Here is a 14,153-nt window from a genome sequence, read left to right on the forward strand (position 1 = left end):
AATGTTGTTAGCTTAACTAACATGTAATGCTATATATATACAAGGTGTGTGGATTGTTGTGATTCTGTTATACTAAAGTTTTTAGTTTACTCTTTTTATTTCCAATTAATCCAAGTTATCGTATGTTAAAAGGGTAAACTAAACTAATTAATCTATATATTCTATATCACAACTTAATAACTAAAATTGCAGCTAGACTAAACTAAATATCTAATATATAAACTAAAGTGAAAAATACAGAAATACAGTGAAAATACAGCAAAAGAAAAGTGTGCAAGTACTGAAAGATAAAAAAATAAAAATAAAAATACAGAAAAATAAGCAAAATAAGATAAAAGAGTCTGAAAAGTGGTTCACCAAAATAAAGTATGCCAGAGATGGCGACCTCCCCACACTTAAATAATAGCATCGTCCTTGATGCTCACTCAAGCTGGGTGTGAGAAGTGTCATATCGGGAAGGATGGGCTGCTGGTGACTCTGTGGCAGGCTGAGGATCTGCAGTCTCGGTAAGTGTAGGAGGAGCTGCCTGTTGAAGCAGAGGCTCTGACCGTAGATGAATCTCCGGATCTGCGGCCTGGATCTGGTGGGGCTCCTCATGGTGTGGTACAGCCTGCTCAGGTCCTCCCTGCTTTGTCTGGGCATGTGCTTCCTCCTCATGATCATCCACCTCCGCATCAGAAGGCTCAGAAGCGGTGTTAGGCTCTGAGGGGATGTCGCTGCTGGATCGGATCATCAACTTTAGGTGCTCATAGCGTCGCTACGATCTAGGCGTGCGAAGAGACGGTGCACCAAATGATAAATGGGTTCAAGAGCAGGTGGATGTGCAGTGGATGGGGCTGGTGCAGCAGTGGACGTAGAAGGGGCATCTGAAGATGTGGCTGCCTAACTCGAGGCAGTGAGAAAAGAGGGTCTGTACCCTAATGCCAGAAACTTTCTGCTGGGAGGAATGATCTTCTTGCAGTCTACAGCAATTGGCTTTTCATCAGCCAGCTCCCAAGGCACGTCAGCTCGGCGGCCTAGCTGGGTAATCAGATAAGGAAAAGGGAGAGTGCCTCTGACATGGACCCTGGCCATATAATACCTGATGAAACATGGAAGATACAGGTCCTTACCCTCCATCACACACCAGATGACGGTGATCATAGCAGCGGGCACCTCTGTCTCATGAGTGCTTGGCATTACGTAGTTACTCAGGATCTGCTGCCAAAGCCGAGCCTCATCATTCAAATATATCAGCTTGATTTTCTTAGGCATCACAGTATTATTTCCTATGACCCATGGGCAGTAGAATCAAGGGCTACTCTTTGCTTGACTGCATCCCAGTCAAATCTCATGTATCTCATATCTTCTTCAGCCTTTTGGTAATCGTTAGGCTGATCTGACTTAGGCTGAAGTCAGAGGATATCCTCAATAGCTTCCTCAGTGACTAAAATCTGTTTCCCTTTGAGGTGCATTGCATCCAGGGAGGTCTTAAAGTAGTTACAGTAAAATTCTCTGACCCAGGAAGCATTGACCTCTGTCAAGTTCCTTTCCATGAAGAACCAGCCTCTTTGTTTTATCTGTTCGAAAGTGTACTGGGTGAGTTCTTCTGAAATTTTAAGAGTTCTCTCCGGTAGAGGTTCCTGGCAGTGGCAAACACTGTATACTTGAGCTCACAGTATCTGTTTACAAATTTGACTTGATCTGTGGCAGTGAGGAGCTGGTCGGCCTTTTCCTGCGGGGTAAAGTTCTTTTCCCGCCAGGAATCGTCGTGAAGGAGATCCAAGATAGAGGTAGAAGATTCTCCTCTTTTTCATTTGTCTGTGGTTGCCTTGCCTTTTCCTTTCCTTTGGGGATCAGACATCCTGAAAAGCAGAAGTAGCAGGATATAATTGAAGAACTAAAGCAGAAAAACAAGTAGGCAAGTAGAATTTTGTCAATGTAAGCATAAAGGCAAAAGAGTAATAGAAGCATGAAATGAGTTGAATATATGTATAAATTGGAATGTATTCGAGTTAAAAGTCTGAGATTAAAAATCACAATCCAAAATATATTATAAGTGAAATTCAAGTTAATTAGGAAAAACAGTAGCCATGCCTCGAGTTAGAAAGTTAAAGTAGTTAGGTAAAAACCAAAAGAGAAGTTAGAAAGCTAAATTGGTTAGGAGTTAAAAAAGAAGTTAAAGTGAGTGGCATGAGAATGGTTTTCCTAGCTACCAAGAAATTTACAAACTTGAAGAACAATTAACTTATATTCAAGCAAGGAATGCATGTTATTGATGATGATCCCTAAAGATAAAGTAAGTGTAAAATGAGAATAAAATCATCAATAAGCAGTTTAGTACTCAGGGAACAAAAAGGAATAAGGATGCTAGCCCGTGCATTCATGAATTTGTTGGGTTGTAGCTAAGTAATGCAAGATATTGAATTTCCAAGCCAATACATGAATGGGGGTAGATTAAACCATAAATTTGTAGAAAATTGGACAGTATTCCGACTAAAATTGGATGTTCCTGGGTAATAAACAACAAGAAAAGCAGTTCATATGACAGAAAATAGTGCTGAAAAGATTAACATGGTATAATAGTAGCATCAAACATGAAAGAACAGCATATGAACAGGACATCATCACAGCCAAATTAGAATTGCTAATCAGATAAAAACATGTAGCAAGAACGGTGCAATTATCAAGTCTAAATTCACTAACCACATCCTAGCTACCTAACCACCTAAAGTCCACTACAATCAGACATTTCTAACTATCCTATTTCGAACAAAAACTGTAAAATATGCAACTAATTGACTAAATAGAAAACAAAATCGGTGTTCGGCGGAACCTGGCTTGTAGAAACAGAAAATAGGCTTAGAGAGATGGTGGCTATACGGTGGTGATGCAGCGGCAGTGGGTGGTGGCGCGGTGGTGGTCTGAGGTGGCAGTAGAGGGCTGTGTGGTGGTTTTTGGGGGGATGAAGGTTGATGAGAAAAGGTGAGGGGGGGTTGGGGTCGTGGTGGTTGGGGGGTTTCGCGTGAATGAGTAGGGTTTCGCGTGAATGGGGGTTAGTGTTTTTGAATCCATGCGAACGCGTGGAGCACACGATCGCGTTATTTGGGCGAAAAGGGTGTTGACACGAACGCGTCATTGACACGATCGCGTGATTGTGGGATAATGAAAGTGATGCGTACGCGTGGGGCACGCGAACGCGTTGCTCAGAATTGTGCAAATCCGCGCGACGCGTGGGATGTGCGTAGGGCAAGTGACGCGTTCGCGTCAAGTACGCGAACGCGTGGGCCAAATTGTGCTAAAGGCACACCAGCAGCACGATTCCAGCCCAACTTTCTGGGCGTTGGATCTTTACGCCAATTTTCATTCGACGCCCACGCGTGGCCTGCGCGCTCGCGTGGGGTGATTTATTTTTTTTTTATATGCAATTATGCAGTGTGTAATATGCAATGCTAATGTAGATTCTATGAATAATTCCAGGTTCAATGAAAAGAAAATAAAATAAAAACAAACAACACGAAATAAAATTGAAGAAGGAACGATCATACCATGGTGGGTTGTCTCCCACCTAGCACTTTTAGTTAAAGTCCTTAAGTTGGACATTTGATGAGCTTTCTGCTATGGTGGCTTGTGCTTGAATTCATCCAAAAATCTCCACCACTGTTTGGAATGCCAACAGCCTCCGGGGTCCCAAACTAGGCATGTAAAGCCTTTGAGCAGCTTCAAACAGATTCTCAGGCTCCCGAGGTGTTGAATATCAGAACAGATTCCAAGATCCCAAACTTTGCTTTTATATATGCCTTTGTCTCGATTTATATTTTTTCAGCCGGGCGGTTTGGAAATTGTATTCTCACCAAGATGACCAAACGTCTTCCGAGACCCATTCAATTGAACTTGATATCAATCCTTGCACTTCAGATTGAAGTGTGGAGCCTCATTGAATCTTGCATACCAGCTCTGAGTGTGAACCATTTTCCTTTTTCTCTTAAAGCCGCAAAGAGCTCTAAGCTGGCCATCTGTTTCAAGCAAACCATACTCAAGTGGAAAAGTAAAGATAAAAGCCAAAGACTTTACCCACTTGAAATTTGTATTGGGTGGTAATGGCCTTGGGACAGGTGTTTCCAGTGGTTTTGCAAGCTCTACTCCCTTGTGTTCTTCTGTGAATTCCTCCACTTCCTTGCAAACTTCTTCAAATTCAACCATGTCTTGATCAAAGTCCTCGATTTTTTCCTCATCATCACTCAAGTCATAAGTTGAAGGTTGAGAAAAATCTACCTCTACATCACCTTCGTATTCACTTGGGTAAGATTCTTCAGGCTCAAGGAGTTTAGTTGCGGATGCAAGTTCGTTACTAGGAGAGCTTGATTCATGATCATCAATGCTAAGGGAATCAGCTTCTTGGTCTGTTCCGCCCAATTCTTCACAAGGTATATGCCTTGGAGGTTGTGCACTATCCTCCTTAGCATCAATTTCAAGCTTCTAGGCGGAATCCTTTACAGTTCTCGATTCCATGGAGGTTCGGCATCTCCTAAATCTTCAACCACTTCTTCCTCTGCAACTATTATGGCTTTCTCCACTTGTTCCAATACAAAGCCATGTTCCTCATTGTCCACTGAAGTTTCTAGTGTCTCCTTCATGCTACGCTCTTCTTTTGATTCTCCACATGTAGCCATAGGAGTACTTTGAGTGTTCAGATATTGGGAAGCTAATTTATTTATTACCTCGGTTAAGGCAGTCGCGAATTCCAATACATCTCTTTGCATCTTTGCTTGTCCTTGAAGAAGAACACGAAGGGTGTCATCCATTGGAGATTGGGATGGATATGAGGGTTCATTGGTTGGGAGAGAGGGCTCATAATACGGAGGTGGTTCTTCTTGATAAGGATATGGAGATGGTGAATATTGAGGTGATGGTTCTGGGGAGTAATTGGATTGGAGTTGGGGTGGATATGGGTTAGGGTCGTCTGGAGGTGTTTGGTTGTAGGGGGCTTGTGAGTATGGTGGTTCAAAGCTATGTTGAGGAGGTGGGTCATAGGTATATGATGGGGGTCCATCATATCTATCATCATGGTATGCACCTCGGAATGGCTCTTGACTATAGCAGTTTGGTGGGTGTTGGTTGTCACGAAAGGGTTCACCATAACAATTGTCTTGGCATGCATTATAGGATGGTCTTTGTCTGAGGTATTATGGAAGGTGTTGCTGCCGGAAGGGTTAATCAGATCCTCGTGGCTCCTTCCATCTCTGATTGTTTTGACCTTGATGCATATTCCTGTTATAATTTCCATTCCTTGAAACAACATTGGAATCAAACTCAAAGCGATAGAGGTGAGAATTCATAGTAAATAATAAAAAATAAAAACAAATAAACAGGTAAAAGAAAATATTCACAATAACCAATAATAAGGTACACAGTTGCAATTCTTCGACAACGGCGCCATTTTGACGATCGAATTTTCTATCGGTTTAGAATTTTTATAAAATTAATCGCGTTATAAGTATAGTTTCTAAACTAACAGAGAATCCTTTCGTACAAAAGTTTGGTTGTCACAAGTAACAAAACCCAATAAAATTTGTAACCGAAGTATTTAAACCTCGGATCGTCTTCTCAAGGAATTGCAGGGAAGTATGATTTATTATTGGTTATGAAAATTGTATATTTTTGGGTTTTTAAATAAGGAACAAGTAAATTAAATGACAAGAAAAATAAATTAATAATTATAAAGTAAACTCTTGGCAAGGTATGAGAATTAGAAGTCCTATCCTAGTTACCCTTATCAACGGTGATGAGAATTGAATTTTAATCCCACTTAGTTAACCTTTGCTAAACAAAGGAAGGTCAAGTGGACTAATCAATTTGATCCTCAGGTCCTAGTCAATTCCTAAGGAAAGACTAGAGTTATTGGAATTCAAATCAATTAGCAAAAATAACAATTATCAATCACGATGAGTTTGATAACTCAAGAGTCTCCAATTAATCAACTAAAGCCAAGAATATAAAAGGCTAAATAAAAATCATAAATCTGAAATACCTCAATTGCATTAATAATAGAAAATCAATCTAAACATAAAGAGTTCATAAACTAAATTGATAAAATAAATAAAAGGAACATTAAACCTGTAATGAAGATAAGCAGTCCTAAAATTGAGAGAAATCCTAATCCTAATCCTAAGAGAGAGGAGAGAACCTCTCTCTCTCTAAAAACTACATCTAATCCTAAAATTGTGTATTACGAATGTATGGTGTGTTGTTGTTTGATTCCTCCATTCTCTGGCTTATATTCTGTGTTTCTGGATTCAGAATTGGGCCGAAAAAGGGTCCAGAAATCGCTGGGGGCGTTTTCTGCAGATTCCTGTACGTGGCGTCCGTCACGCGTTCGCGTCATCTGGGAGTTTTCCTTGTCACGCGTACGCGTCATCTGCATTCTGCTCATGGTGCGCGTCCGCGTTAGTCACGCGTGCGCGTCGATGCCTTTTCGCGCTGGGCACTCGTTCGCGTCGTCCATGCGTTCGCGTCGCTGCCCTTTTATTCAAAACTCTATTTTTGTGCTTTCCTTCCATTTTTGTATGTTTCCTTTTCGTCCCCTAAGCCATTCTTGTCCTATGAAACCTGAAAATACTTAACACACAAATCATGGCATCGAATAGTAATAAAAAGGGTAATTAAAATTAATATTTTTAAAGTATAGGAAACACGTTTTTCACATATATCATAAAATAAGGAAGGAAAAGTAAAACCATGCAATTTACATGAATAAGTGGGTGAATGGTTGAATAAATCACTTAAATTAAGCACAAAATACATCATAAAATATGGGTTTATCACTTGTCCTCTTCAATGAGGATTAGGGGTGTCCGCGGATCGGATCGGATCGGATATCGTATATATCCGCATAATTAAACCTTCTCTTTTTAATCATATTTCTATGTAAAAGAATTCGATAAAAAAATTTCTTTCATACTTTTAAACTTATTTATTCCTAAAATATTTTTAATCAAACTCTCTCTAAATAACAAAAATAAAATAATACAATATATGAATAATAATTACTAACTAAAACATACAAACAAGTAAATATAATACCAAACATATATATTTATTTATTTTTTAATTATTATAGTGCGGATCTGCGAATCCACGGATCGGATACGCGGATGTAGAGCAGATATCCGCGATCTGATCCGCAAAGGGTGCGGATCGGATCCGATCCGATCCGATCAATTTGCGGATCGGATCATATCCGCAATTTTTGGATCGGATGCGGATATTTACCGCGGATCTGCGGATACGATCCGATCCATGGACACCCCTAATGAGGATGTCTTCCTCTATGACAATTTCGGCTGAATTGCATAGGTGACAGATGAGATGAGGAAAGGCTAACCTTGCCAAAGTGGAGGGCTTGTCAGCCACCTTGTATAGTTCTAGAGGTATGATCTCATGAACTTCCACTTCCTCTCCAATCATGATACTATGGATCATGATAGCCCGATCCACAGTTACTTCGGACCGGTTCCTAGTAGGAATGATAGAGAGTTAGATGAACTCCAACCATCCTCTAGCCACGGGTTTGAGGTCAGGCCTTCTCAATTGAACCGGCTTGCCTTTTGAGTCTCTCTTCTATTGTGCTCCTTCCACACAAATATCTGTGAGGACTTGGTCCAACCTTTGATCAAAGTTGACCCTTCTAGTGAAAGGATGAGGATCTCCTTGCATCATTGGCAAGTTGAATGCCAACCTCACGGTTTCCGGACTGAAATCCAAGTATTTTCCTCGAACCATTGTGAGCCAATTCTTTGGGTTCGAGTTCATACTTTGATTATGGTTCTTAGTGATCCATGCATTAGCATAGAACTCTTGAACCATTAAGATTCCGACTTGTTGGATGGGGTTGGTGAGAGCTTCCCAACCTCTTCTCCGAACCTCACGTCGGATCTCCGAATATTCACTCTTTTTGAGCATGAAGAAGACCTCGGGGATCACCATTTTCTTGGCCACAACTTCATAGAAGTGGTCTTGATGGACATTTGAGATGAATCTCTCCATCTCCCATGACTCAGAGGTGGAAGCAATTGCCTTCCCTTTTCTCTTTCTAGAGGTTTCTCCGGCCTTAGGTGTCATTAATGGTTATGGAAAAATAAAAAGCAAAGCTTTTTCCCACACCAAACTTAAAAGGTTTGCTCATCCTCGAGCAAAAGAAGAAAGAAAGGAGGAGAAGAAGAAATGGAGGAGATAGATGAGTGTTTTGAATTCAGCCAAAGGGGGTTTAAGTGTTTATGATGTGTGAAATTGAAGGTAGTAAGGAGGGGTATTTATAGGGTAAGAGAGAGAGAGAGAGAGAGAGAGAGAGAGAGAGAGAGAGGGAATTCGTGTAAGAAGGGGTTGGGTTTGGGAGAAAAATGTTTTGAATTTGAATGGTGAAGTAGGTGGAATTTTATGATGGGTTTTTGGGGAATAGTGGATGGATGTGAGTGGTGAAGAGATTATGGAGAAGAGGGTAGGACTTGATAGGTGAATGGTGTTTGGGGAATAGGTATTGATGTGATTGGTCAAGGGTATTTGGGGAAGAGTGTTATGGAAAGGTGTGAAGAGGAGAGAGAGTGAGTTGGGGTAAGTGGAGATCCTGTGGGGTCCACAGATCCTGAGGTATCAAGGAATTCTGGTCCCTGCACCTTTCTGGTGTTTAAACGCCCCTGGACAGCCCTTTCTGGCGTTTAAACGCCAGTCTGTCTGCCAATTCTGGTGTTTAACACCCAGAATGCTGCCAGACTGGGCGTTAAACGCCCATTCTGCTATCCTTACTGACGTTTAAATGCCAGTAAGTCTGTCCTCCAGGGTGTGCTGTTTTTTATGCTGTTTTTGATTCCGCTTTAATTCTGCAGCTGTTTTTGTGACTCCACATGATCATCAACCTAAAGAAAACATAAACTAATAGTAGAAAATGAAATAAAAAAGTAATTAACATAGATAAATAAGATTGGATTTTCTCCCAATAAGCGCTTCTTTAATGTCAATACCTTGACAGTAAGCTCTTACAGAGCTTCACGGATACTCAGAGCATGATTGTGGCCTTCCAACACCAAACTTAGAGTTTGAATGTAGGTGCTCTGCTTAACTCTGTATGGAGAGAATTGGATGAAGCTTTTCATGCTTCTTCTCCATGTTTATAGAAGAAGATCCTTGAGCCTTAAACACAAGGTAGTCCTCATTCAATTGAAGGACTAACTCTCCTCTGTCCACATCAATCACAACCCTTGCTGTGGCTAGGAAGGATCTTCCAAGGATGATGGATTCATCCTCATCCTTCCCAGTATCTAAGATTATGAAGTTAGCAGGGATGTAAAGGCCTTCAACCTTTACTAAGACATCCTCTACAAGTCTATAAGCCTGTTTCTTTGATTTGTCTGCCATCTCTAGTGAGATTCTTGCAGTTTGTACCTCAAAGATCCCTAGTTTTTCCATTACAGAGAGTGGCATGAGGTTTATACCTGACCCCAGGTCACACAGAGCCTTCTCAAAGCTCACGGTACCTATGGTACAAGATATTAAGAACCTTCCGAGATTCGGTTTCTTCTGAGGTCATTTCTGCTGAACCAAGGCATTCAGTTCATTGATGAGCAATGGAGGTTCATCCTCCCAAGTCTCATTACCAAATAACTTGGCATTCAGCTTCATGATTGCTCCTAGATACTGAGCAACTTGCTCTTCAACAATATCTTCATCCTCTTCAGAGGAAGAATACTCATCAGAACTCATGAATGGCAACAGTAAGTTCAGTGAAATCTCTATGGTCTCTGTATGAGCCTCAGATTCCTTTGGTTTCTCATTAGGAAACTCCTTAGTGGTCAGTAGACGTCCATTGAGGTCTTTCTTACTGTAATCACTGCCTCTTCCTCCTCTATAGTTTCGGTCACTTTGGATATATTGATGGCCTTGCACTCTCTCCTTGGATTCTCTTTTGTATTGCTTGGGAAAGTACTATGAGGAATTTCAGTAACTCTTTTACTCAGCTGACCCACTTGTGTCTCCAAATTTCTGATGGAGGACCTTGTTTTAGTCATGAAACTGAGAGTGGTCTTAGATAGATCAGAGACTATAGTTGCTAAGTCAGAGAGGCTCTGCTTAGAATTCTCTGTCTATTGTTGAAAAGATGATGGAAAAGGCTTGCTATTGCCAAACCTATTTCTCCCACCATTATTATTATTGAAGCCTTGTTGAGGCTTCTGTTGATCCTTCCATGAGAAATTTGGATGATTTTTCCATGAAGGATTATAGGTGTTTCCATGGGATTATCCCATGTAATTCACCTCTTCTATTGCAGGATTCTCAGGGTCATAAGCTTCTCCTTCAGAGGAAGCTTCTTTAGTACTACCGGATGCAGCTTGCATTCCAGTCAGATTCTGAGAAATCATATTGACTTGTTGAGTCAATATTTTATTCTGAGTCAATATGGCATTCAGAGTATCAATCTCAAGAACTTCTTTCTTCTGAGTCATCCCATTATTCACAGGATTTCTTTCAGAAGGATATATGAACTGGTTATTTGCAACCATTTCAATGAGTTCCTGGACTTCTGCAGGTGTTTTCTTCAGACAGACCATCATAGAATATACCTAAGATGCTCCATTCTGAAAGCATGTCAGAAGGACACCTTCTGATCAATTGCTTGTATCTTTTCCAAGCTTCATAGAGGGACTCACCTTCCTTCTGTCTGAAGGTTTGGACTTCTACTCTAAGCTTGCTCATCTTTTGAGGTGGAAAGAATTTAGCCAAGAAAGCATTGACCAACTTTTTCCAAGAGTTCAGGCTTTCTCTAGGTTGTGAGTCCAACCATATCCTAACTCTGTCTCTTACAGCAAATGGAAAAAACATAAATCTGTAGACCTCGGGATCAACCCCATTGGTCTTAACAGTGTCATAGATTTGCAAGAATTCAGCTAAGAACTAATGAGGATCTTCCAATGGAAGTCCATGAAACTTGCAATTCTGCTGCATTAGAGAAACTAATTGAGGCTTAAGCTCAAAGTTGTTTGCTCCAATTGTAGAAATTGAGAAGAGGAATTGAGATGTTTCTTCCATAGAAGTTGAAAGTTGGTGCAGTAAAGTCACCAAGCATCTTCCTTGCATCTCCACCATTGTTCTCAGGTTCGGCTGCCATGTCTATCTCTTTTTCGAAATTTGCTGTAAGGTCCTCTCCGAAATATTGTGCTTTAACTTCTCTTAGCTTCCTCTTCAGATTCCTTTCAAGTTCAGGATCAACTTCAACAAGAATATCTTTATCCATGTTCCTGCTCATATGAAAAAGAAGAGAACAAAGAGAGAAGAGGAACCCTCTATGTCACAGTATAGAGATTCCTTTATGTGTCAGAAGAAAAGAAGAATAGAAGAATGAGGTAGAGAGAATAAGAAGAATTCGAACACAGAGAGAGAGAGAGGGTTCAAATTATTAGATGAGTAGAAGAGAAATGTTAGTAAATAAATAAAATAAATAGAAAGAGATGAGAGAGAGAGAGAGTATTCGAATTTTAAGAAGAGGGAAAAGAAAAATATTTTTATTTTTATTTAATTAATTAAGTTAGTTTCAAAAATTTGAAAAAGAAATACAAGAAAATTAAAAACTAAAACAATTAGTTAATTAAAATTTTTTTTGAAAAAGTGGTTAGTGATTTTCGAAAATTAGAAGTGGAAATAATCATTCTTCATATCTGAATTAATTAAATTTTGTCCTCAAAATTTAGTTATCTGAAAAATAGATGGGAATAATCATTCTTCATATCTGACTTAAGTTCCTATGTATGCTCTTCCACTACGATGAAGACGGTGGCACAGTTTCACTCACGGCTCAAGGATAAAGTTGAGGACAATTATTCTTGTGATGAATATGATTGTATAGAATTGTGATTTTAATTATGATCTCGGTTATGTTTGATTGTGATTACAATTGAAAGGAGAATATGATTGATGTTGTGGGGATGGTAGTTCGTCCCGCTACGGTGAGAATGGTGGCTTTGTCCCGCTCACGGATAAACAAGTTGAGGTTGAGAATTTTCTCTTTTGTTGCAGTTGACAAGCGGGGTTGAGAATTTCCTCTCTTGTTACATCGATAAATTGGATAGAAGGTTAAGGATTCCCTTCGATTCAATTTCTAGCTGTGGCGTGGACGAGTTAGGTTGAGAATTTTCTTTCTTGCTACATCACGTTCTCTCTTTGATTGTGAAGTGTGGCGGGTATTATATCCCAGATAACGCTGCCTCCCATGAGATGGTGGAAGGTTGAGGATTCCCTTCTTGTTAATCATATATATGTGTGTTATGTTCCTCTTGGGGATGTACGACAGAGAGACGATATCCGGGTTAGCTATCGGATGTGTCAAGTTCTGGCAGTTTAACTGACGTGTGAGCTCACGGCCAGTAGGACAGGCATACATCATACTTCATTTATTTGAAATTGCTTGGGTATGCATGACTATTTTGGTTTACCTAATTGACATTCTATTAACTGTTAAATGTGTTATTTGTTGTAATTGCTCTGAAACTGTGATTTGTATTTATTATTGTTTGTGTATGATTTCATTAATGAGACTTGAGACTTGGGATTAACGGTGATTATGACTATGAGAATGAATGAGATCGATGGTAGTTCAGAGTATGTTAAACTTAGCAAATTAATCATGTATTTGATTAGTTAAGACCCTAGGCTTGGATTCCTGAGAAGTTGGAGAATCAGGATTGCCTAGGAGAATCAGGATTGCCTAGAAGGTTCATATTTCCTTATGTAGTCTTTATTTAGAACTGTTACCCTATTGGAAACCTTCGGGTTCTCACCTGTTGTGGATTTATTATTTTTCAGATACAGAATGCAACGCACCTAATTGAGAGTACGGGATTCTCTATGATGAAGCGAAGAAGATCCTTTTGAGATTTATTGTTGACTTTAGAATTTTCTCCACTTTTGGAACCTTATTGTATATTATGTATATTTCTCTTAGAGGCTTTTATTTGGAGAGACAGGTTTTCTATTTTGTAAAATCCCCTAAAGTTGTAATATTCTAGCCGGCCTCTCTTCGCGAGTCGAGACTAGTGTCTACTATGTATCCTATTTTGGACTTATATATATTTTGCTTTTGTATACGACGCTTATCGCTTTAACATGTCCATGTGTGTTTAACGGTTTTCGATGTTTGACTTTTTTTCATGGGCTCCTAGTTATATTATTGTTCTTCAGCTATTATGTATGTATCTCTCTTTTTAAGTGTCGTAATACCTCACCACTTTTGATTTACGATTATAACGTAAAGTTTTGTGTGGTAGGGTGTTACACAAAACATGTATTCTTCCCTACTTAACTAAATAAGTAACTAACTCCTACAATCTCTCCTACTCATCTAGAAAGGAGATCTCGACAACTTTTCTAACAAAAGAGAGTAACCAAGCCACTATCAAAGGTGAAATTATTCTAAAGGTGGTTATTGACTCTACATATACACTTATAAATACCCTAACACCTCATTATTCTTCAAACTCCAATCTACTAAAAACTTGTCTAAAACCATTGCTAACTTAAGTATCGGAGTATCTTAAAGGTATCATCCCCATCTTCACCAAAACGTCAAACGGCAGCACCTCGACACTAGGAGACGTCAGACATGACCCAATACGAGTTAGGACCTCACATTCAAGCCCAAATCACAGTTTTAGTTAACCCTCAGAATAGTAATATATAGGTACAAATATAAAAAATAAATAAAATTCAAAAAAAAAGAATTGTTTACATAAATCAATTCTCATTATGTCACCAAAAAAAAATCAATTCTCATTATAAGATAAAAAAGAAAGGAGAAACAACTAATGAAAACAAAATAAATCATTGAATATTATTAACTAATAAAATATTATTTAAAAAATTAATTTCTCAGCATTTTCATCTTTTAGGAGTTAAATCAAATAACCAATGCTCTTTTCTGAGACAGAAAACAAAACGTCAATAGTTTGCCTGTTGTGATTTGGATTTGAGTAGGAGGTTTTAGAATTTAGAATTTTATCCTCCTCAATATCAATTTTGAGTGTTAAAATAATGTTATTTGTAAGGAGTAAATCAAGAGTAACATCTTGAATTGATGCTTAATAGTTCTCAAAATGCTATGCAATCATATCTGCTATTATATTTATGTATAA

This window comes from Arachis ipaensis, chromosome B4 (genome assembly GCF_059453495.1).
Source record: "Arachis ipaensis isolate K30076 ecotype BB chromosome B4, ASM5945349v1, whole genome shotgun sequence".
NCBI lineage: Eukaryota > Viridiplantae > Streptophyta > Magnoliopsida > Fabales > Fabaceae > Arachis > Arachis ipaensis.